The following is a 23,608-nucleotide window of genomic DNA, read 5'->3' on the forward strand; positions in this document are numbered from 1 at the left end:
AAATAAATAAATAAATAAAACACAGGATAACTAAAGCAGGAATCAAAGCAAAAAAGCAATCAAACACACATACACACACACCAACTGAAACCAAAACAAACTGGAAAAAAAACCAATCAAAAAAAAAAAAAAAAAAACCAGAAAAGAAAAAACAGGAACACCAAACACACACTTACCCACATACACACATGCTCAACACAAAATGGAAACAAGAAAAGAGAACAACAACAAAAAAATAATTCAAATTGAATCTTCACACATACATTCACAACAAATTGAACTAAAAAAGAGAAAAACAAAACTGTTTGTTTTGTTTTAAACAAAAACCTGAAAGATGAGCACTCAACAATCCACATACACACAAAAGCAGAAAACAAAAATGAAAGAAGAAAAAAAGAAGTAAGGAAAAAAGAAAAAAGAGAAAGTAAAAATAGGTGGGGAGGGGTAATCCAGATAAAACCCTCACATACACATTTGTGCACAAAGGAAAAACAAAAAAAAATTAAAAAAACAAAGAAACAAAGAAACAAACCAACCCCCAAACAAAACACAACCTGCCCTCTTGTGGCATGTCCTGTAATTGTTCCTCTCAGCTGCTCACAGGTAAGCCCTTTTCTGTCTCCTGGGAGGCTGTGGCCTCATTCACAATCTCCCCCAGTGTGCTGCCCAAGAAAGAATGAGGAGGTGGTGGGGGTGGGTGGAACTTCAATATGGCCGGGGGATGCCCTCCTATAAGGAGGTGTGGAGTTGTCTCTTCCCCAGATGCTGGCATGGGGGCGCCCCAGTCAGGCTTATCCTGGAGACAGCTGGGTTTGTTCCTCTCAGTCATAACCCAGTTGTGTGGGTCTGACACTCAGAGGATTGCAGGGCAGGAGGAGGTTGAATATAACAGCCCTGGACTCACTGCTAAAATCTTTGGGGGTCTCCTTCATCCCTTTCTGGTCACACCCTTTTTCCCATGGCTGAATCAGGGTAGGGAGTGAGGCACCTGAGACTCATCACACATTCTGTCGCTCCGGAGTTTGTGCTTTGGGATATTCTCTCTGGTTCATGATCCATCACAGTGTTTGGGTCTGTTGGCTAATGGAGAGCAAGCTGGAGCACTTCCCTGCCCTGTTTTCAAGATAGCGGCAGGGTGCCTGTTTCTTCTCCAGTGGGGCTCTGCCTTGGGGCTCCTCTGCTGTGCTCCCTCTGCAACCCTTGCTGCCAATGTCTGACCAGGCACTGTGGTGGTGAGGCGGAGCCTGGAGCCGGCAGTGATTCCTGGTAGCTTCTTCCCAGGAAGGTCTTTGCTGATTAAAAAGAAATGGAACTCAGCTTCTGTACCCTGGGAAGTGCTAGGGTCCAAGCAGAGCAACTGTGGCACCAGCTGCTTCACCAGGAGAGCCCTGACCACTTGCTCCTGAGTGCCCACTCATGCAGCCAGTCACACGCACATTTACAGACACATACGCAAAATTGTCCATATATTCCCTCAGTCACACTGAGACTTGCATTGTCCGACTGGTTCTGCTGCTATCTTCCCAGAAGTAAAAAAAAAATCTTCAGTGTACATTATGTGTTCACAAGAAATATACAAAGCAAAATAATAAGAAAAAGGTAAAATAAAATGATGGGAGAAGATACGTTAAGCAAATGCAAGCAAAGGAACCAATTGCAGGCTTATGCAGTGGCTCACTCATATAATTCTAGAAATTTGTGAGGCTGAGGTGGAAGGGTCACTTGAGTCCAAGAGTTTGACATCAGTCTGGGCAACATAATGAGACGCAGTCTCTTAAAAAAGAAAAAAAAATGACTTAAGGAGGTAACAATTTTAAATACCAAAGTAGATTGAGGTGAAAAGCATTAAGTCAAATAATTTGGTTATTGTACATTAATAAAATTTATGAATCACAATGAATATAGCAGTTACAGACATTCATATAATAAATTGTATATTATGGAGCTATCAAGGGAAAAAATGTTAGAAGTGCTAGGTAAAATTAACAAATACAAAAAAGAGTTCACAAATTTAACATTGCTCAGTGTTTGACAAAGGGCAAAATAGCAGAAATGAGCACAAAATTTGAACAATATTGGAAGTAATAGTAATAATTACTGTTATTTATTATAACATATTATTTTAAATTAACATATTGTGTCAAATAAATATTAGAGGTATTGATTGAATAGGGCTCTCTATTACAGATCCAAAATCTCAAATACGTGTAACATTTTATTAGGACAAATCAAGTGTCTAATTGGTGAAGCATACTTTTTTTTTTTTTTGAGTTGGAGTCTCACTCTGTCGCCCAGACTGTAGTGCAGTGGCCGCTCCCGGCCACCGCAGCCTTGACCTGCTAGGCTCCGGCTATCCTTCCGCCTCAGCCTTCCAAGTAGCCAGAATTGCAGGCATGTGCTACCACGCCTGGCTGATTTTTTGATTTATTGTAGAGAGGAGGTCTCACTGCCCAGGCGGGTCTCGAACCCGCGGGCTCAGGCAATCCACTCACCTCAGCCTCCCAAAGGCGCGGGAATACAGGCTGAGCCACCGAGCCCAGCTGGTGAAGCATACTTTTATATATTAGCTTCATCAGACATTGTAACTATCCAGGTTCAAGAAAGAAGGGGTCTAATTTATGGGAACAGTCAGAGAGTCTGCCACGGGATGGTGATGGGCCTCTCCCTTTCTCATTAGTTTAATGACGAGGAAAGGTGAAATATTTTGTTTTTGCAGACCTGTCTTAGACCCTAGCATTACAAAACCCAAGTTGTCCTTTTTTGTGTTTTGTAGCTTACAACCACTCAAGCTTTTAAAAAAAATTTATTTTAGAGTTGTTGGGTACAAGTGAGGATTTACTACATAAGTAGGTTGCATGCAAGTGAATTTGGGCTTCTAGCTGACCCTCTCTCCACCCTGATAGTGGACCGGGTCCCCAGTGTGCTGCCACATATCCCCCTTACTCCTTTCTCCTTCTCTCCCGTAGCATTGCCCAGCATCTGCTGATCCCACTCTTGTGCTAGTGTGACTAGTGTTCAGGGCCCAGTTATGAGTGAGAACATGTGGTATCTAGTTATTTGTTTCTGTGGTAGTTCATTTAGTATAACGGTCTCCAACTGCATCCAAATTGCTGTGAAGGCCATGATTTTGTTCTTTATGGTTGCATAATATTCCATCATGTGTATGTACCATGTTTTTCTTATCCAGTTCACTTTCAGGGCATCTGGATTGATTCCATGTCTTTGCTATTGGGAATAGTGCTGCAATAAACATGCGTGTGCAGGTTGTCTTTTTGGTAGAGGGATTTATGTTCCTCAGGGTATATTCCCAGGAGAGGGATTGCTGGATTGTACGGAAGCACAGTTCCCAGTTCTTTGAGAAATTGCCATACTGCTTTCCATAGAGGTTGAGCTAGCTTACCTTCCCACCAACAGAGCAGAAGTGCTCCCTTTTCTCTGCAGCTGTGCCAAAACCTGTTTTTGATGTATTAATGATACCATCTTTACTGGTGTTAGGTAGTATCTCATTGTACTTTAGATTTGCATTTCTCTGGTGATTAATTTGCATTTCTCTGATGTGGTTTTTTTGATGTATTAATGATAGCCATCTTTACTGGTATTAAGTGGTATCTCATTGTAGTTTTGATTTGCATTTCTCTGATGATTGTGTCTTGGTCTTTTCTGCACATTTTTTCATGTGTCTGTTGGCTGCTTGTATGTCATCCTTTGAAAAGTGTCTGTTCATTTTCTTTGCCCACTTTTTAATGCTGTTGTTTTTTTCCTTTCACTTCATTTGCATTCCTTGGACATCCTGAATGTGAGGCCTTTGTCAGATGCATAGTTTGCAAATTTTAATTTTCCCATTCAGTGGGTTATCTCTTTACTCTCTTGATGATAATAACTTTTGCTGTGAAAAAGCTTTTCAGTTTGATGAGGTCCCATCTGTCTATCTTGGCTTTTGTTACACTTGCTTTTGAGGACTTGGTCATAAATTCATTGCTTACTTAGATGTCCAGAAGGGTGTTTCCTACATTTTCTTCTAATATTCTTATAATTTGAGGTTTTACTTTAAGTTCTTGATCCTTTTTGAGAGACTTTTGTATATGGTGACAGGTAGGGGTCCAATTTCATTCTTCTGCAAGTAGCCAGTCAATTTTCACAGTACTGTTTCTAAATATGGTTTCCTTTATCCAAAATTTGTTATTGCTAGCTTTTTCAAAGATGAGTCTGTTGAGAGATCGTGTTTTATTTCTGGATTCTCTGTCCCCTTTGGTCTATGTACCTATTTCTGTACCAATACCATGCTGCCTTGGTTACTGTAGCCTTGTAATACAGTTTAAAGTCTGGAAGTGTGATAACTCCTGCTTTGTTCCTTCTACTGAGGATTGTTTTGACTATTCATGCACTTTTTTGCTTCGATATGAATTTCTGTATTGTCATTTCTAGGTCTATGAAAATGATATTGTCAATTTGATAGGTATTGCATCGACTCTGTAGATTGCCTTGGGTAGGATGAACATCTTGACAGTATTGATTCTTCCAATTCATGAGCATGAGATGGTTTTCCATTTGCTTGTATTATCCTTAATTTCTTTCAGCAGTGTTTTGTAGTTCTCATTTTAAAGGTCTTTCACTCATCTGGTTAGGTGGATTCTAAGGTATTTCATTTGTTTTACAGCTATTGCACTCAAATTTTGATCTTGGGAATATTGAAATGGAGGAGTGGAAGAAAAGAAAGAGAAAGTTCTTACTGAACCATGCAAAACTCAATCAAAAACAAAAACAAGGAGACAAAACAAAACTCAGAAAAATTTGAGAAATTTTATAAATATCAGCCCAAATTCTTACTACACTTGATCTTAGCCAAAAGGCCAAGAAGCGAAGCCCAAACTCTTAACACCTCACACAAATCCACACAGAAGCCAAACCAACCCAAACAATAACTGTTTGCCACACTGATGGTAAAATTTAACTAGTGGTATGTTTAGAAATACTGTTCAAATGAGAAAATTGATAAAATATGTGAATATTAGTCATACCTGCTCAGCATCATAGAAAAGTATAAGTTAAAGTTGAAAGGCATTTTTTTCCTTTATCTATGTCATTGTTGAGTCCTCTCCTGTTCTGGGATAGTCTAACAAACTGTTCCTAACTCTTCCCATGTTCTATAAAGCTGGTACTGGGTTTTGTAGAGCTGCTTCAGCAAGGTATGATTGAAACAATGTAGTTAAGACAAGGTTGTTCACTGTTCACTGTCTATGGTGGTCACTGCTGTGCCCAGGAGCAGGTGCTCAGAGTGCAGCCCTCTTTTGGTGTGATCCTTCTTCCTGTTATGCAAAATTAACAGAAACCGTGGGAGTGTGTTATAGACTGTCCTTTACCAGAGGGTTTTCCAATGGTTGGGATTGTGTCTTGGCCTTTTCTACAATTTCTATATTTCTACAAAATGTCACTTAGAAATAAAGGTAATATCGAACCCTGTTTTTATTTGGGAGAAGTTCCAAATCCACTAAGCAGTATTCATTACACTATGGCTGGAGCAGGCATAAGTCAGTACTGGGAAGATGTGGAAATGCTGCCTGCCCACAGGCTGAAAGAGACTTGGCGGGTATGTGACTTAGAGGAATTTCCTGGAGAAGATACTAATAGTCCAAGTGAGCTCCTCAGCTCCACGTGATTGAAAGGACAGCACAGTGAAGCCAGGCCTTCAAAGTTTTCAAGATACAGAAATTTTTTCTTTTTAAAAAATATTGGGTACATTAAAAAAAAATAAAGCATAGTGTTGGACACAGTTTGAGAGCAGCTGGTTGGAGACCTCAGTGTTGTAAAGAAGAATTCAGGACACCAGAGTGCTCTTCTTCACATAATATCATAATTATTTTTGTGCCCTAAGCAAGTGATTCCACCTCTTGACTTTCAGCTTCCCTTAATGCAAAAGGAAGTTATTTATTGCATTAGGCTGAGGATCTTTAATAGCTCATCCTGTACCCAAGCATCTGAAATTTAGCATGCCCTGAATTGAACCCACTCATCTTTCTGTGTTTCTCTCCTAAAAAATAGCACCTCTATCCCTTAGGTTGTCTAGGCCAGAGATCCTCAATCCCCTGGGCCATGAACCGTAGCCACACAGCAGAAGGTGAGTGGTCGGTCAGTGAATGAGCAAAACTTCATTGTATTTACAGCCACTCCTCAATGCTCTTATGGTTGCCTGAGCTCCACCTATTGTCAGATCAGTGGTGGCGTTTGATTCTCATGGGAGTGCAAACTCCATTGTGAATAGCACATGTGAGTGATCTAGGTTGCATACTCCTCATGAGAATCTAATGTCTGATGATCTGAGGTGGAACTGAGGTAGTGGAGCTATAGATTTCATTATATATTACAATGCAACAATAATAGAAACCAAATGCACAATAAATGTAATGCACTTGAATCATCCAGAAAGCACATCCCCCCCATCTGTGGAAAAATCGTCTTCCACAATACTGGTCCCTAATGCCTTAAGAAAGGTTGGGGACCACTGCTCCTGAACTCCAAAGTCATCCTTAATTCAGAATATTATTCTCCTTTACTTCCAAATACAATCACATGCATTATTAATTCCAGATTCGTAATTTATCCCGAGTCTACTCATTTCTCTTTAAACCCACTGACATTATTTCAGCTAAAGGTTTGTTATTGATCTTGTGGATTCTAGATGCTGCCTTCCAACCAGCCAGTAGCCTTGCTTCTAGTTTCCCTGCTTCCCAGTCCAGTCATCAGTCTGTTGCCAGAGTGATCTTTCTAGCACAAGAATTTGACAATGATTTTTCAAAAATCTGATGGTGCAATTCTTCCAAAAACAAAGTTGTCTGTAGCCTTAGCAGCTAATGCAACCATTTTATGATGCTAAACAACATAGAATGGATTAATGAATAAATGAATGATCATATTTTATGTACATTGCTAAATATCATATTTTATGTATATAAGATATTGATTCAGTTATTGGCTCAAAACTTTGATGGCATTTAGGGGTGGATCAGATAATGTTTTGGATTTTTCATTAAAAAATTTAAAAAATACATTTATGTCTAGTTTGGTTATGTAACTCAAACCTTAAAAAATGAAAGTCTTGTCACTATATACCATTAAGTTAAAAGTAAAGGGGTATATGATAATTTATATTTTATCACATGCATATCCAAATTAAAATCTAGACATATCCTTCTTTGTAAGAAAAATCTGCATTCTTTAATAGATGAATGCAAATCAGAGAGTTTTTTTTTTTTCATTTGGAGGTGAGTAACTTGCTATTTGGAATATTTGTATACTGAAATCCATTGTCATATGAACACCGCACCTCTACTTTCTTTGAGAATAATTCATGTATTGGGTATTTTAAAGAGGAGCGAAGCATGTGTATTCCACAAAGCCCAGCACTCTTGTGCTGTAGAAGAGTTTTCAGTGACTGCCTTATCACAGAAAGTCTGTTTGTCATATTCTTCTCAGGCCAAATTGTATGTGAAGTGGAGAGACAAGTGTTTTATTGCTAATTTCAGTATTAGCACACTTCCTCATAATGACACACTTAGTGCTACAAAATGTCATTGAGATTGTGCAGTGAAGTCTTTAGAATTAACCACTCATGTTAATTATAGGTTCCACAGATGAATTTCATTTAACCTTGACCTGGAACAAAAGTCATAAATTCATATCCATGAACAGGAGGAGAAGGAGGTGAACCGCTTTAGAGTTTTTGGGTTATTTATTTATTTTTCTTGGAGATTTCTGGCTCTGCAAACACAATCTTGTCAGGATTATTTTCAGGTTATTTGCCTAGAGTCCAAAGGGAGGTGACTTTGTTTATTTTGTGGATTTACATGCCATTTCGACAAAATAATCTCTTTTAAAAAATGGATAAAATAGATTATATTAAATCAGAAAGGAAATATTAGTTTTAGTTCCTTGTGTAATCCAGGTAGCTTAAGCAAAGCATTGTTGGAAAGGGACTAGGCTATATTTGGAAAGAAAAAAAATAAAAATCATGATAGTCTGTATTGCTGGAATGTCACAAAAAGCAAAATATGAGGGATTTCGGCACCTAATCCTCAGCAACAAAAAAAAAGAAAGAGAATAGATCAGAAAGATTTCTCCAAAGGGCAATTGATGTGTCAAAAAGGCACTGCATTTGGAATCACAAGATTTAGGTCCTGGTCAAGGTCTACCAATTACTAGACAGGTGACCCTGGACAAGTGAATTAACCTATTAAAGTCTTGGTTTCTCAGCTGTGAAATGACAATAATGATTCACAGGGTTATTGGGAGAATCAAGTGAGATAATGGATGTGAAATGGGTTTGGACTCAAAAACATTGTACAAATGTAAGGGTTACTCTCATGTTGACTATTGTATTTTTAATAACACACCCACATTTGGAATTTCACACATATTCCCTCTTCACAGGTACAATGATGATCCCCGTATGCAATTTCTAGTCTTCAAGAGCATCTCATAACTGCTAGTGTCTTGTAGAATCTAGTAGTCTAGAAAATGTTTATACTGATATCAGAAGTAATGACGACAACATGGATGACTATTCATAAAAAGGTATTGTTTTACAATTTTCCTTTTTTGAATTATATCTTTGAAACTTTTATTATACAATCCATCATCTTAGAATCATAGGCTCACATAATTTTAGAGATGGTAGGGAACTAGGAGAGATCAATTCAGAATTCCTTATATTAGAACCAGGAAACTTAATGCTCAGAGAGGCTAAGTAAATTATCTAAGCATACACAGCAAGTATGTGATATAGCTTGACTACTCAAATCTTCCTTAAAGGTTCTTTAAATGTCTGTTAGAAAAAGTTTCTAGATTGCAAGAAATAAGAACCAACACTCTATAACTTAAAGAAGAAATTTGTTAGAATGCAAGGGGCCAAGAAAGTTACTAGGAGACTTGTAGAAACAGCAGACCCCAAGAGGTGCTTGCAGGTTTAATGACTGAACCAGTCAGATGGGAATAATACCATCTGCTGCCCTAAATACATCCCAAGTGTGCCTTTCTTCACGTTCAAAGTTCCAGGAAGAAGTGTCCAACCCAACTCACGAGCTTAGGTCACTGCTTGAATCCTGACTGCCAGGGGTTGGAGAAGGAGAATCTCCCTGAGCCCATTAGAGGTGGGAAGCATAGATATGTGTATTGATGCGTTATCCCATTTTCATGTAATTATTATACAATTGCATAAATAATGTATTGATTAGGCGTTAATATATTAAATGTAGAAATACTACCCAAAGGGAGAGGGAGAGAAGATTGGATGTTGAACAGCCAAAAAAAAAAAAAAAAAAGGAAGAAATCAAAGCCAGCATCCATCAAAGTTCACGTTATTAGATGTATTCTCCCTCTTGCCTGATGTGTTTAACTGTTCTTCATGCAACTACTTATACCCTGGGTGTCATCACTTGCAGCCCAGATCTGCACGCATGATCTGGTGATGCTTATTCTTCTAGTTAAGATGTAATTCTCTTATAATGTCTTCAATTTAGAAAAACTGTAAAGTGAACCCCAAACCATGCATCTCACCCAAAGCGAGAGGAGACAGGGATGCCTGTAAAGCAGTGACCCCATTGCTTGTGATGAAACTATAGCTCTCAAAATTTTTGGATTCCTTATTCTGTGTATTCTGTTCATTCCAAGACATTACTAGGACTTAAACTCTTTTTAAATTGAGGACCATGATTAAGTTCATATTTCAATCAACTGCTGATCAAACTGAATCACTCAGCTCCTCGGGAAAGTTCACTAAATTCAGAGTATCTGTCTCTTGTGCCCAGAATGAGAAATTCAGTCAGATGTGGAAGAAGGGACCTATCTTCTTCCTTCAATATCCTCCATGCAAGTCCACAAATATTGTCAGTTTTCACTAGTGTAAGTTGACAAGTATTTATAATTATATTTTAATGATAAAACCTCTACTCCTGGGTTTGAGCTTGCATAGACTCTCAGGTGAGTATAATGGGAATGGACTTGAGTTACAGACCTTGAGTTAGGGAGAGGCGTGTGTATGTCTCACATCTCTGTGACAGCACAGTGGGGGAGGTATCCCATGGCTCAATCAAGTTCTTACTGAGATATTTAGTGTTTACTCTGCTTTGCGGGGTCCTATGTACGAACTAAGCATTCAAGAATACTTGAAATCTCATAGAGATTCAGAATATTGGGAGCAGCATACAAAACCCAAAAGATTGAGACTGTGCCCCTGGGGTGGGGGTGGGAATCACATTTTATGCTTTATCAGCAATTTTCCGTGGTAAAACAAAGTGATGCATTGTCCTCGATGCTAGCTTTTCCAGTGGCACTTGGGAAAAGACTGTACTCATTTGCAAAAAAGTTGGAAACAGAACTTCACAAGTTGTCCCTTCTCAGTGCTCTTTGTGACAGCTCAGCATGTTGAATATTTATTTAAATGTGTGTTCCTCCCACTGACCTTTGAGCTCCTGAGATCACCAGGGAGCTTGCACCATCACTGACACACAGTAGGGCTTGGTGAAGTTTGTTGCATTAAACGATCAACAAGGAAATTTGTTAATGAAGTCAGACATACTCACAACATTATCTAAGTCAAAGCTGCAGTCTACAAAATCCACACGTTCTCTCTGAACAGGGCAGGTGTGTATTTTTGACAAACATTAGTAACAAGTCACATTTAAGCTTTAGGCATTTGGGTCCAACTTCATGTGAAATGGCAAGATGAGATCATGGGCTTGGCCTTATTTTATTGTATCTGAAAATATGAGAGCCTCTTCTCATCTTTTCTGGTCAAGAGCTAGGAAAGGAAGTAAAATTATTGAACAAAATGATAAAGTAAATTATTCTCAAATGAGACGCTTCCTTAGAACTATAAGTAGCACTGGCAGGAGTGTGACGCACCCAGTAATTACCAGGAGGGACGACATGTATCCCAGATGCCCTCTCTGACAGCTCATAGAATCCGAGAAGGACAGTTTGAACCAACTCACGGGTTCTCGTGATTCCACATAGTCACAGCCAGGGACTGAGGAGCAAAGTTCTCATTCAGACGAGACGCACAATCCTGTCACTCATCTTACAAGTTTTTTATTGCCACTGTTTAACACATGAGAAACTCATTTTCCTTTGTAAGGATGATGATGACTAGAGAGAGGTGCCCTGGGAGGAGTTGTGAGGCTTTACACACTGCTGCGTCATTCTTTGGTCCTCAGAAACCCTGACTTGCCTCCTGCCACCTGCAGGAAAATTGTCAATACACAGATGTCAGAGAGCTGGCTTGTCATCATCGTGTTCTAGTTACACTTGTCCATTTTTCAAATTCCAGCTTTTGGATGATTTTCCTCTCCATTGAATAAAACAGTAATGACCTTCACCTGAGGTTGATGAACGGACACATCGTTCTGCTCCCTCCTTCATTGTCGAGCCATCTGAAATTTGCAAGGGCAGAAATAAGATTGCACACAGCACTCAGCAGACTCCTTCCAAGGCAAGCCTTTATTCAAGGCACTCAGAAGACTCCAGGAGACGCTGGAAATCAGGCCCCGGAGCCTGGGAATCTCTGCCCAACTGTGCAGCTGATTTGTGGTGCTTTCTTGGGACTGTGTCACGTTCTTTCTAAATCTCTTTGCCATTATGTGTCTAGCCATCCACACGCGGCAATCAGTGGGACTGCTGTGAGAGGCTCGGTTGGGGAACAGGGCCATATGTTTCCAGAAATACCACTCCAGACTCGCTAGCTCTGGACTTGGGGAGATCAGATGGTTCATAAGTGGATTTGGCTTTGGCAGATTTTTCCTATTTATTTTCTTCCACGAGGTTTCAGATGAAGATATTAAAAGTCAGTGCCTACAGATATAAGTTACTTTGGGCTTTTAGACCTTAATTATTAGGGAGGGGAGTTTTAAAAAATTTTCTTAATAAATTGACATATATTTAGAAATCTCTTTTTTTTAGAAAAAATAAAACTGCACAAAAGTAGAGAGATTAAATATTAAAGTAGTAATAATAAATAGCCCATGTACTCCAACTCAGCTTCAGTGATTACTTACACTGTGATGATCATGTTTCGTCTGTCAGGTGGAAGGAAGATGCTGCGGTCTAAGCGTTCGTGTCCCTCCAAATTCATATGTTAAAATCTTAACTCCCAGGCTGATATTAGGAGCTGAGGCCTTTGGATGGTGATTAGGCCAATATGAGATTAGTGCCCTCATAAAAGGGACCCCAGAGAGCTGCCTTGCCCCTTTGACCATACGAGAACACAGCTAGAAGGTGCCTCTGTGAACCGGGAGGTGGGCTCTTGGTAAATACTAAATCTTCTGTGACTCATTATTGGACTTCCAGCTTCCAGAACTGTAAGGGATACATTTCTGTGGTTCATAAGTCACCCTGTCTATGGTAGCTTGTTGTAGCAGGCAAATTGGACAAAGACGGCGGTCGTTTTGAAAAAGGTGTTTATTTTTTCCCAGTGAAAGTTAGATTTCCTCCCTTCAAAATATTTTGGGGTTAAAATTAAAAAAAAAAACCATACATTCAGTAAAATGTATAAACCTTAAATAGCCCAATTAACTTTTTTACACAGTGATCATACCCTTTTGCCATAACCCAGGTCAAGATACCAGACATTACCAGCATCCAAAGACTTCCTCATGCTGCTTCAAGTCATTATCCTTGTCCACTAAGGGTGTTCGTTGTTCTGGTTTCTGTCAGCATAGATAAGTTTGCCTATTTTGAAATTATATTAACGAATTATGCAATATATGTTCTTATATCTTTCTTTTACTTGAAATCATATCTGTGAGATTCATCTGTATTATTGCATGCAGCAGTGGCTTGCTTTTGCCTTTGCTATGAAGTATTCTTGTTTGAATATATTGCAATTTATCTATTTTACGTGTGATGAGCATTTTTCTTGTTTTTTTGCATGTTAAAAATTATGTTGCTGTCAAAATCTGGTACACTGATGCACTGATGTTTATGTTTGTGTTGGCTATACATCCAGGAAAGGAATCGATATGGATGTATACGTGTGTTGTGTTTCAGTAGTCCTTGCTAAATGGTTTTCCAAAGTGGTTGTACCAATTTACTTTCCCACCAGCAGCGTCTACTGAACTGTGTGTGAAAATTTCAGTTGCTACATATCCTTGCCAATACTTGGCACTGTCTTTCATTTTCACTTTAGCCTTTCTGGTGGCTGTGTAGAATTATAGAATTGTAATTCAAAATTTATGATGGGTGATAATGTTGGGCAGCCTTTCAATGTTTATTGAACATTGTGTAAAGAGCCTGGTCAAGATTTTGTTCATGTTTTATGAACTTTGTCTTTTTTAAAAAAAATCAATTTGTATGAGTTCTTTCTGTATTATGGGTGCAGGTCCTTTTTATGATATTTGTACTGCAAAGAACTTTCTCACTGTGGTTTGCTTTTTAACGTTGTCTAAGGACAAACAGATGTTCTTCATTTTCATGAGGTATAATTAATCAATATTTTGACTTAAGTTTAATGTTATTTTGTGTTCTGTTTAAGAAAGCTCTTTTTGCATGAAGGTTTTCTTCTATGCTCTAGATGTATTGTTTTGCTTTTCACATTTAAGTCTGCAATCTACATGGAATTGATAATTTGCATATGATAGGAGACAGGGATCGAGATTCATTGTTTTCATATGTGGATATACAATAGATTGATCATAATTTAATAGGGTTATTATTTTCTCATCATATCATAATGTTACTTTTGTGGTAAGTCAGAGGACTTCATATGTGTGAATCTGTTTATAGATTTCTATTCTGTTTCTTTGGTCAATTTGTCTATTTTTGCACCAATACAACTTGTACCTTTAAAATAGGTCTGAAATCAGGGATTGCAAAGTCTCCAACTTTGTCCATCTTAAAGATTATGTTTGTGGCTCTTTGACATTTGAATTTCTACATAGAATAGGTTTGTTAATTTTCCTATAGACACCTACACAACTGTGTTAGAATTTTTATTTAGACGCATTTAATCTATACATTGATTTGAGGAAGATTAGTACATTTAAAATGCTGGGTCTTTAAATCCATAAACTTAATATATTTTCTCATTTATGGAAGTCTTAATTTTTTGAGATAAAACTTACGTAACATAAAATTTATCATTTTAATCATCCACACTTTGAAGTATATAATTCAGTGTTTTTTAGTATATTTGCAATGTCACACAACAATCACTACTATCTAATTTCAGAACATTTTCATAAACCTGTATGCATTAAGCAATCATTCCTCATTCCCTCTGTCCTTTAGCTCTGGCAGTCAGTAATCTACTTTCTGTCTATGAGGATTTTTCTCTTCTGGATATTTCACATCAATGGAATCCTGCGTTTGTGACCTTTGTGTCTGGCTACTTTCACTTAACCTAATTATTTCAATGTTCATCCAGATTGCAGCATATATCAGTACTTCATCTCTGTTTATGTCTAAATAGCATTCCATTGTATGCAATTTGTTCATATATTCATAAATTGATGGACATTTGAGTTGTTTTCACTTTTTGGCTGTTGTGCGATGCTACTATAAACATTTGTATACAAGTTTTTGTGTGAATATATATTTTCATTACTCTTGCATATGTACCTAGAAGAGGTATTGAGTCATAAGATAATTTTGTGTTCAACTTTTTGAGGAAGTGCAAACTTGTTTACCACAGTGGCTATTCCATGAGCATTTGAAAAGCTAAGTCCACCTAGACTGTTTTTCATACAGTCATACTATATGTTTGCTTGAATTTTTATTGAGAGAGTTGTTATACAATTTTCCATAATTTTGAATTTCTTTATTTTTCCTTTTAGTCAAGTTTTAGTTTTTGCTTTACATGTTTGGAAATTATATTATTAGGTATATACAAACTTGATCTTTCTGTTCAGTTGTACTATTTACTTTTGAAATTTCCCTCTTAATTTCTGAAACTATGTATTGCTTTTAAGTCTACTTTATCTGAGTTGAGCTATACTAGATGTTTTTTGGTTTCTTCAGTGTATTCATTTTCCAATTCTTCTGTTTCAAACTTTCTGTATTCTTGTATTTAAATATATTTATTGTAAGCAACATATAACTGTATTTTAAAATACAGATTATAAAATCTTTTATTTGTGTTATATACACATTCGCATAATGTTACTACTTATATTCCTGAATTTAAGTCACATTTTACTATCTCTTCCTATTTGTTCTGAAAGGACTTAGGCACCAGTGACAACTCCACACCCATTGGGAACCAAGAGATTTATTAAAGTGGTGGCCACAGGGGAACAGGGAAAGGGTCTATGGCCACGGGGTTGGGGAGGGAGAGAGAGAAGGGGGGAGAGAGAGAGAGAGAGAGAGAGAGAGAGAGAGAGAGAGAGGGAGAGAGGGAGAGAGGGAGAGAGGGAGAGAGGGAGAGAGAGAGAGAAAAGGAGAGGGGAGAGAGAGCGAGAGAGAGAGGGCGAGAGAGAGAGTGCCAGAGAGAGCTATGCAGGGAGAGGGCTGTATTTATTAGCCTGACAGCGGCCGGAAGGGGCAGCGCTAGGTTTTATTGGAGGAGCGGCCTGGGAGCAGGGTGGGCAGATGCCATGTTGCAGGCCCATTGGACGTATAACAAAGCTAGCTACATTATGGAAAATGATTGGAAGCGCGCTAGGGGAACCATGCGTGAAGAAGCCGGAACCTAGGGCCTTTGTTGTCTAGGGTGGCAGTGCCATCGTGGGGACGCCCCTCTGACGGTTCTCTGTGCCCTTCATGTACCATTTATTTTTTGCTTGTTCTTTCTCCTAGCTTTGTTTTGGTAACAGTTAACCTTTGTTACTTCATTAGTTGTTCATGCTTTTACTATTCTTTTAGTGGTTACAGTGGAGATTGTCAGATGTATTCTTGATTTATTTGACTGTAAGTTGCAATATTTATTTTACTACTTCCTAAGTAATACAAGGACACGGCAATACTTTGACTCCATTTTCTGTGCAATTGTTATATTTCAATTCTTCAAATAATTTAAATCTCACAGGAATTTTTAAGCATAGTGAGAATACTTTGGAATCAACTAGAATTAACTACCTGTTTATACTTTCTGATGTTTTTCATTTCTTTCCACATTTCTGAGATTCTTTATGGAATAATTTTTTCCTGTTGAAAACTCTTGTTTCTTTGTATTTTTGGTAGTGTTCTACTCATAATGAATTCACAATTCTTGCTTATCTAAAAACATATTTATTTCGCTTTCATGTTTAAAAGCTATTTTTGCTATGTGTTCAATTCTAGTTTTAAAATATTTTCTTTCAGCATCTAAAATTGTTGTTTAATTGTCTCCTGGCTTCTATTGTTTAAGCTGCAAAGATAGCTGTCATTCTTATTATTGCTCTTTTGAAGAAAAAGTATCTTTCATCTTTTGACTACTTTTACAATTTTTTTCTTTTTTTTGTTTTTCAGTAGTTTTACACTGATGAGAATTAAGTTGTTGTGGCAAATGGAACTCTAAAATGACCCCCAGTGACCCTTACCTCTGTGTAATCCTCTCTTTCCCCGTGTAGATGTGACCTATGCATATCATGAGACACCACTCCTGGGATTGTGCTATACTGTTTAAAAAAATAATTCATCAAGTGAAATCAAGGGTCTGTGTTAGCATTGAGTTAACCAAAGGGTAGATTATTCTACTTGAGTCTAACCCATCTAGTGATGTCTTCAAAAGCAGAGGGTTTTTTCATCAGCTATGTTATGAGCTTCTGATAAATTCCGGTGGCCTATAGTAGCTCAGAGTGGTCTTATACCAGTAGTTGAAAAGAATAGGGGACCTCAGACACATAATTATAAGGTACTCAATTCTGTCAATAACCCAAAAGAATCTGAAAGAGGACCCCACACTTCAGATGAGAACCACAGCCTTGGGAGCTGTTGATTGCAGCCTTGTGAGAACTGAGCATAGAACCCAGATGAACCCTGCCTGGGTTTCTGTTCTACAGAACTGTAAGGTATTAGGTGCATGATGTTTTATGCCTCTTCTTGTTTGTCTGAACACATATTCACTTCACTTTAATGTTTAAAAGCTATTTTTGCTATGTATTTAATTCTAGTTTGGAAGCAAGTGTGTGGTAATAGAAAACTAGTATTTGTGTTTTTATTTTTTGCTTTTTAAAAAATCTTGCAGAGAGTTAATTTACTTTTTAAAATTTGTGGATCTATGTCTCATTTGTTTTGGAAAAATATTTGGCTGATATGTCTTCAAATATTGATTTCACTCTATTTTTCCCCCTACCTTTCTGGGATTCCAAGAACTTGTATGTTAGACATCTTCAATGTCTCATGTATTTTATTCCAAGATCATATATTTTTATGTGTCTCAATTGAAAGTTTGGTGCATCCATCAGATTCTGTTTCCACCTTAGAGGGACACTGTAATTTTTGTCTTTTCAGCACCATGACATTCCTGTAACTTCCAAATATTTTTTGAACGTCTTAGCAGACCCTTTCTGTTTTGTTTCTTGGCTAATTGCTCCATGCATGCTCCATTTTAAGGTTGGTCAAATGCTTTAAGAGGAAATTGCATGCAGGAAATCTGATTCACTTCTCTATGTTTCTCTTATTTCTAGGATCTTTATTCTTTTCGATCTGGCTGTTTGATAATCCTGAATTCCAAGTTTTATTTTTCCAACTCAGTGAAGCTTCTAGGAAATCTAGGCCACAGTTTTCTCTTTAGACTTTATACCTCAAAGTAAAAACTGGGAAATGACTATGGAGGAAAAATCTGTGCAGAAGTTCAAATCACCTCATTTGTTTCCCCCTTTCTGGCTTCTTAGCTTTGTAAAGTCTAGTTGCATTCATTGATCCTAATTCTTCCAATGCTTTAAAAATTATTCAACTTTTAGTGTTATTCTCCACGGGCAAATTCTAATACCAGCTACTAAATATCAGTTACTTAGGTAGTCAAAACAATGTAGTAGGCATACTCTAAGTGAATTTTTATTTATCAAGAAGAAATTTAATGTATTCTTCAAATACTGCTTGAGAATTAACTAATGAGACAGTTAGACCTGAAAAAAGACTCATCATTAAAATGAAGCATGTTCATAATTTATGGCTGAAACATGTTCATGGATCAACAAACCTCTAAATAGATAGAAAATATAAATACTTTGAAATCACTAAGAAAATGCAGCTGTAAGCCACCATCATTAAAAATAATGAAGAAAGTATAGCTTCATTTCAGAACCTTGAACCCAAAGTCATATCACCTGACCTTGGGTAATCAATGCCATTCATAAACTACCTGCATTTTGTAGAGCTTTGAGGTATATATGTACCGTTGGGAAACTGCTTGATTATATGTCTCAGTCCTATCCCTCATTCTTTGGGATCAAGCTCGGCTTTGGTAAGTAGAATTTCATGGAGGGAGTGGAATTAAAACACATGGGCCATGGGAGTCACAGGAAATAGGCTGAGAACATTAGTTTTACCCACCACATTCTGTGGGTAAAATCACTCAAAATCTCAGTCTCAGTTTCCCAATTTGTGATATGAAGATTGTTAGAACAATTAGCATGGGATCCCTATCCATTGCCCGGTACATAGTAAGGTATATCCTTCTCTCTCTCTCTCTTTCTCTCTTACTTTTAGCAATACCTTTTCATGTTCAAGGAATATGAATAGTAATATATGCAATCATGTATATGTAATATATATATGTATATATATTTGAGTTGGAGTCTCACTCTGTAGCCCAGACTGGAGTGCAATGGCATAATCATGCCTCACTGCAGCCTCAACTTCCTGGACTCAGGCAATCCTTCCACCCCAGCCTCCTGAGTAGCTGGGATGCACCACCATGTCTAGTTAATTTTTTAATATTTTGTAGAAACGAGATCTTGCTATGCTGCCCAGGCTTGTCTCGAACTCCTGGGCTCAAGCAATCTTCCTGCCTCAGCTTCCCAAAGTGCTGGGATTACAGTTGTGAGCCACTGCGCCTGGTCAATTATACATATTGATACCACTCTGTAACTAATTTCTTATACCCATCTGGTTTCACTACTTTTTTTTTAGTCTGTGGAGTGTGTGTGTGTATGTGTGTGTGTGTGTGTGTGTGTGTGTGTTGAGAGAAGGACTGGGTTAGAAGGGATGGTCATGATTATTTATGCTGTGGGAAACTACTCCATTGCAATTCTTACGAGTCAAACAGCCTCTTCTCTGAGTGTGATCTGGGCAGCATTCATTATCCCCACTGGCCAAGAGTGTCAGAGCAGCTCTGGAAGCAAAAGAGGAGAAGGCACCAATTTCTAGCACGACAGAAAGGGTGGCAGAAGGATCACCCGTCTGTGGAGACCCTGTGATGATGTAATTATGGGACCAGCACAGGGCGACATTTCAAAGGTATACGGGGCAGGCCTGAGGAAGCTCCATTACGATGAGGTGATTACAAAGTGCACATGTGGTGCAGAGGTTCTGAGGCTGGGCTTCACCAGACGTAGGTATGAGGAAGCACAAGGAATAGGACACTTTGTTTCAGTGCAGGCTGGTGAGAAGCATTCTGCTCAGATGTCACCAGAGCCAGGAAAAGGCTGGAGGGTCAGTTTGTGAAGAGTTCTGGAGCCAAGAGAGAAACAGGTTGATGGAAGTGAAAGGGGCTGTCACAGCGAAGGCAGCTTTTACTGGGAGGAGATGTCCTCAGTGAATCTGGAGACAGCAATTGTGAAACCTCAAATCTTTAGAACTTCACAAAGTTTACGTGTGTATTCTTGTCCTTGAACAGAGGTATGTGTTTTTTAATTTTTTTTAAAAAATTGTCTTAGGGCCTGTGGCACTGGCTGTCTCAGAGAAGCACGGTGTGACCCATCAGCTCATTGTGCTGCCGTCTCACCCTGATCATGCAGCGTCAGAACCATAGTGGAGAAGCCCATTGTGTCTGGGTCTCACGGAATAACCAGCAGGGGCAAACCTAGGGCTTTGGGACAAAAGTCAAGCCAGAGAAAGCTGGTGTTTCCCTCAAACGCCCCCCTTCACTCTCTCTGTTGACGAGGAGCATGCAAAATGAATGGATGGAGAGCATGCAGAAGACAGTATGCATTTAGATTTTGCAAATGCATCTGATGGAGCCTCATGAAATCCCTCTCCCCCACAAAAATAGTTTCAATCGATGTAGTCACATCGGTATGGACTTCAGCCTGGCAGAGAGACTGCCGGTAAAACCAAACAGTGCATGGCAGTGCAATTTCCAGGAGTGGGCGGTGTAACTTCAGGCAGCACATGGTGAAGACAGTGCTGGCTTTTGACAGGTAACTTCACCTCCACTTGCACGCTAGGCTTGAGTGTCCTCGGTTCACACTGACCTGAGGACAAGGGTGAAGGCAAGAGCCGGCTCACCTTTGAAGGTCAGCCTCCACGGTCGCCATTGTTTCTTGGGAGCAGACAGGTAAGTTCTGCTGATTTCTCGTTCGCCTCCTGCTCCCAACATAGTTGTCAACTCCCTCCTCTCTGCACACATTGTAACAGAATCCAAGAACCTGAGGTGGAGCAGGATCACCCAGGTCACTTTCCTGTTGTAGATGGCAAGGAACTCACACAGAGAGGCAAAGCTGTTTGCAGAGACCCTGCAGCCATGGGCAGCTGAGACCCATGCCAGGCTTCTTCTCTCCACCTGCTGGCGCTTGGGTGTTGATTGCTGTCCTCTATTCCCCTAGGAGTCTGAGTCTTTATATAGCCCTTTGGATGGTGACCAGATTTCATAGTCAGAGGTATGGGGGTATCAGGCATCTGGCGATGAGCATCTCTGGGATCAGTGAGTACCCTCTCTCCTGCTGGAAAGGCAGGGCAACCTGCTGGAGATTGTGTTGATGTCAGAGACAGGCTGGTTTAGATCGGAATATGACTGCTTTGTTGGCTTTAGCACCTTACTTAACCATTCAGGGCTTCCATTTCCTCTCCTATGTACAAAGAAAGTAATACATTCTTGGTAGGAGTGCAATGCAGATTGAAACATTGTCTTGTATCTCCAAGTGTCCTAGACTGAGAGAGTATCTACACATCTTTTTATCCCCATGACTGACCAGGTACCTGGTCCCTGACCTTCACAGGTGCTCCATAAGTGTTTATTGAACTGATCTTAACTGGGAAAAACATTCAAAATGCACCTGGAGTTTGATGACATAGTAGTAATGCTGTTTTTAGAGGTGAAGAGCTATGAGAATCAGAGCTAGTTTGCCCACTTTACCTTTGAGATCTTTAAGGTGTGGATTGCACCAGGAGAAAATTGACAAGCAGTGGCCTTGGACACAATTCCACACGGACAAGTCATCACCTTGGATGGCCACAAGCAGCTTGGTCTAGAAGGTGAGTCGAACAGCGATCGTTATTTTATGTGTTTTTCAAGGCCCTTGTTGTCAGAACCATTAATGTTACTAGCATTCCATGTCAGGCGGAAGGACCAATCAGACCATGGCCTTCATGGTATACAGTGGACCACATGGCTGAGCTGAGATTCTATGACTGGTGTATCAATCGAAAGTGAGTTTACGAGGTTCAGGAATTCAATTTTGCCTGGATGACGTTCCTGCTTTGCTTCAGAAGGGAAAGCTGTTTTGTCAGTCAAATACAGTGTGAAAATGATTTAGGTGTGAATGTCATGCCATTTTTCCCTCTAGACAGGAGGATGGTTTCAGAAATCACATGCACAATGTGTGTCTCAAATACTCCAGAACACAGAGAATAGCCCCGCTCAGCACAGAGGCCAAGAAATAACCATTCCATCTGTTGAGCTTTTATACTAGCAGGTTCTTTATATTTATTACCTTGTTGAACTTATTTTTTTTTAAAACGACACCATGAGTTGGTCGTTAAGTCTACTTTACAGATGAGGATGTTGAGGGAGTAGTAAAACTGGGATTTTCATGAAGGACTGACTCCAGGGCCTGTGCTCATTTCACCAGGGTTTTGGTGTTTGTCAGAATAGAAAATGCTTTTATTTTGTGTTTCTCACTATTGAGTTTTACAGTTTTAATGTGGGGCTGATGTCAGCACATGTATTTGAATTGTGTTAAGCAGCAATAATTTTTGTTTTTCTTTTAGTTTCTTTTTGCTTTGGCCAGTTACACTCTGCAGAGTACAACTGGAATGTGACACGGAGATGTTCACAGGGGCTGGGCACCGTGTCTTTCTTTTGCTGTTTATCATTCATATGTAACCCAGGAGACCCAGATTCTCAATCAGCTTAGTTAGAAGATATCTCCTGCCTAAAAGAAAGAGAAGTGTCAAAAGGCAGAGGTCAATTGGGAACTGCTTTTCATTTGTTTGTTGTAAGCAACCCTATTAAAAAGTAGGCAAAGGACATGAATAGACACTTTTCAAAAGGTGATAGATAAGCAGCCAATAGATTCATGAAAAAAATGCTCAGTCTCACTAATTACGAGAAATGCAAATCAAAACCATGAGATACCACCTAACTCCATTAAGGATGGCCATCATGAGTAAATAAAAAAACAACAGACACTGACGGGGGTGGAGAAAAGGGAGTGCTTCAACACTGTTGGTGGTAGTGCAAGCTAGTTCAACCTCTACGAATAGCAGTGTGGTGATTCCTGAAATAACTAAACATTGAACATATGATCCAGAAATCCCTCTCCTGGGAATATACCTGGAGGAACATAAATTGTTCTACCAAAAAAGACACCTGAGTGTGCATATTTATAGCACTATTCACAATAGCAAAAACATGGAACCAACCCTACTGCCCATAGAAAGTGAACTGGATAAAGAAAATGTGGTACATCTACACGATGGATTATTATGCAGTCATAAAGAACAAAATCATGGACTTTGCAACAAATTGGATGGAGTTTGAGACCGTCATGCTTAGTGATCTATCACAGAAGCAAAGAACTGGTTGCCACTTGTTCTCATTCATGAGTGGGACTTGAACATTAATCACAGCACAAGGATCAGATTGGCAGTCATAGGGCACTGCCGGGGAGGGAGGGAGCAGGGAGCACTTAATAACCCAAAGGGTAGCTGGTCCCAAGCCAGGGGGAGTGAGGGCCTGTTGGAGGTCCAGACTTCACCTGCATACAGCCTGCTTGTGTAGTGAATCCTTACTTGCACCTCATGTCTCTCTAATAAAATAAAATAAAAAAAAGAAGGAAGCAGAATCTTCTATTGATGATGAATAAAGGCTTCTCCTGACTCAGTTTAAAGAGAGAGCTGTCAGTTCAGGCTTCCAGAGAGAATAGCTGGTGATAGAGAGCTCCTTAACTACACAACTTGGGCCTACAGCTAGAAGAATTCTCTCAAAATAAATGATTAGTAATCCAGTATTTCCCCCAATATCTCCTGAATTCATCCTTTTTTCTCCACACCATGGGCACCATCTCAGTCTAGGTCACCATCGTCTCTTACTGGGCTCGCCCAGCCTCTTGCCTGACCTCTCTGACCCAGTTGAATTGTGCAGTGAGAGTGGTTTTAGGTGATACCTGCCTCATCGTGTTCCTGCGCTGTTTGGGATTCCCTGGCCTGTCACCTGTACAGCGAAGTCATGCTCCTCAGCTTCACACTCGTGTGCTGGACTCAGCCCACCTCTCAGCTCTCATCTCTGCTCTGGGACTCATTCCTGTACACTAACCACATG

The sequence above is a fragment of the Carlito syrichta genome, unplaced genomic scaffold (assembly GCF_000164805.1).
Source record: "Carlito syrichta isolate Samal-C Ts95f unplaced genomic scaffold, Tarsius_syrichta-2.0.1 Scaffold316028, whole genome shotgun sequence".
Classification (NCBI taxonomy): Eukaryota; Metazoa; Chordata; class Mammalia; order Primates; family Tarsiidae; genus Carlito; species Carlito syrichta.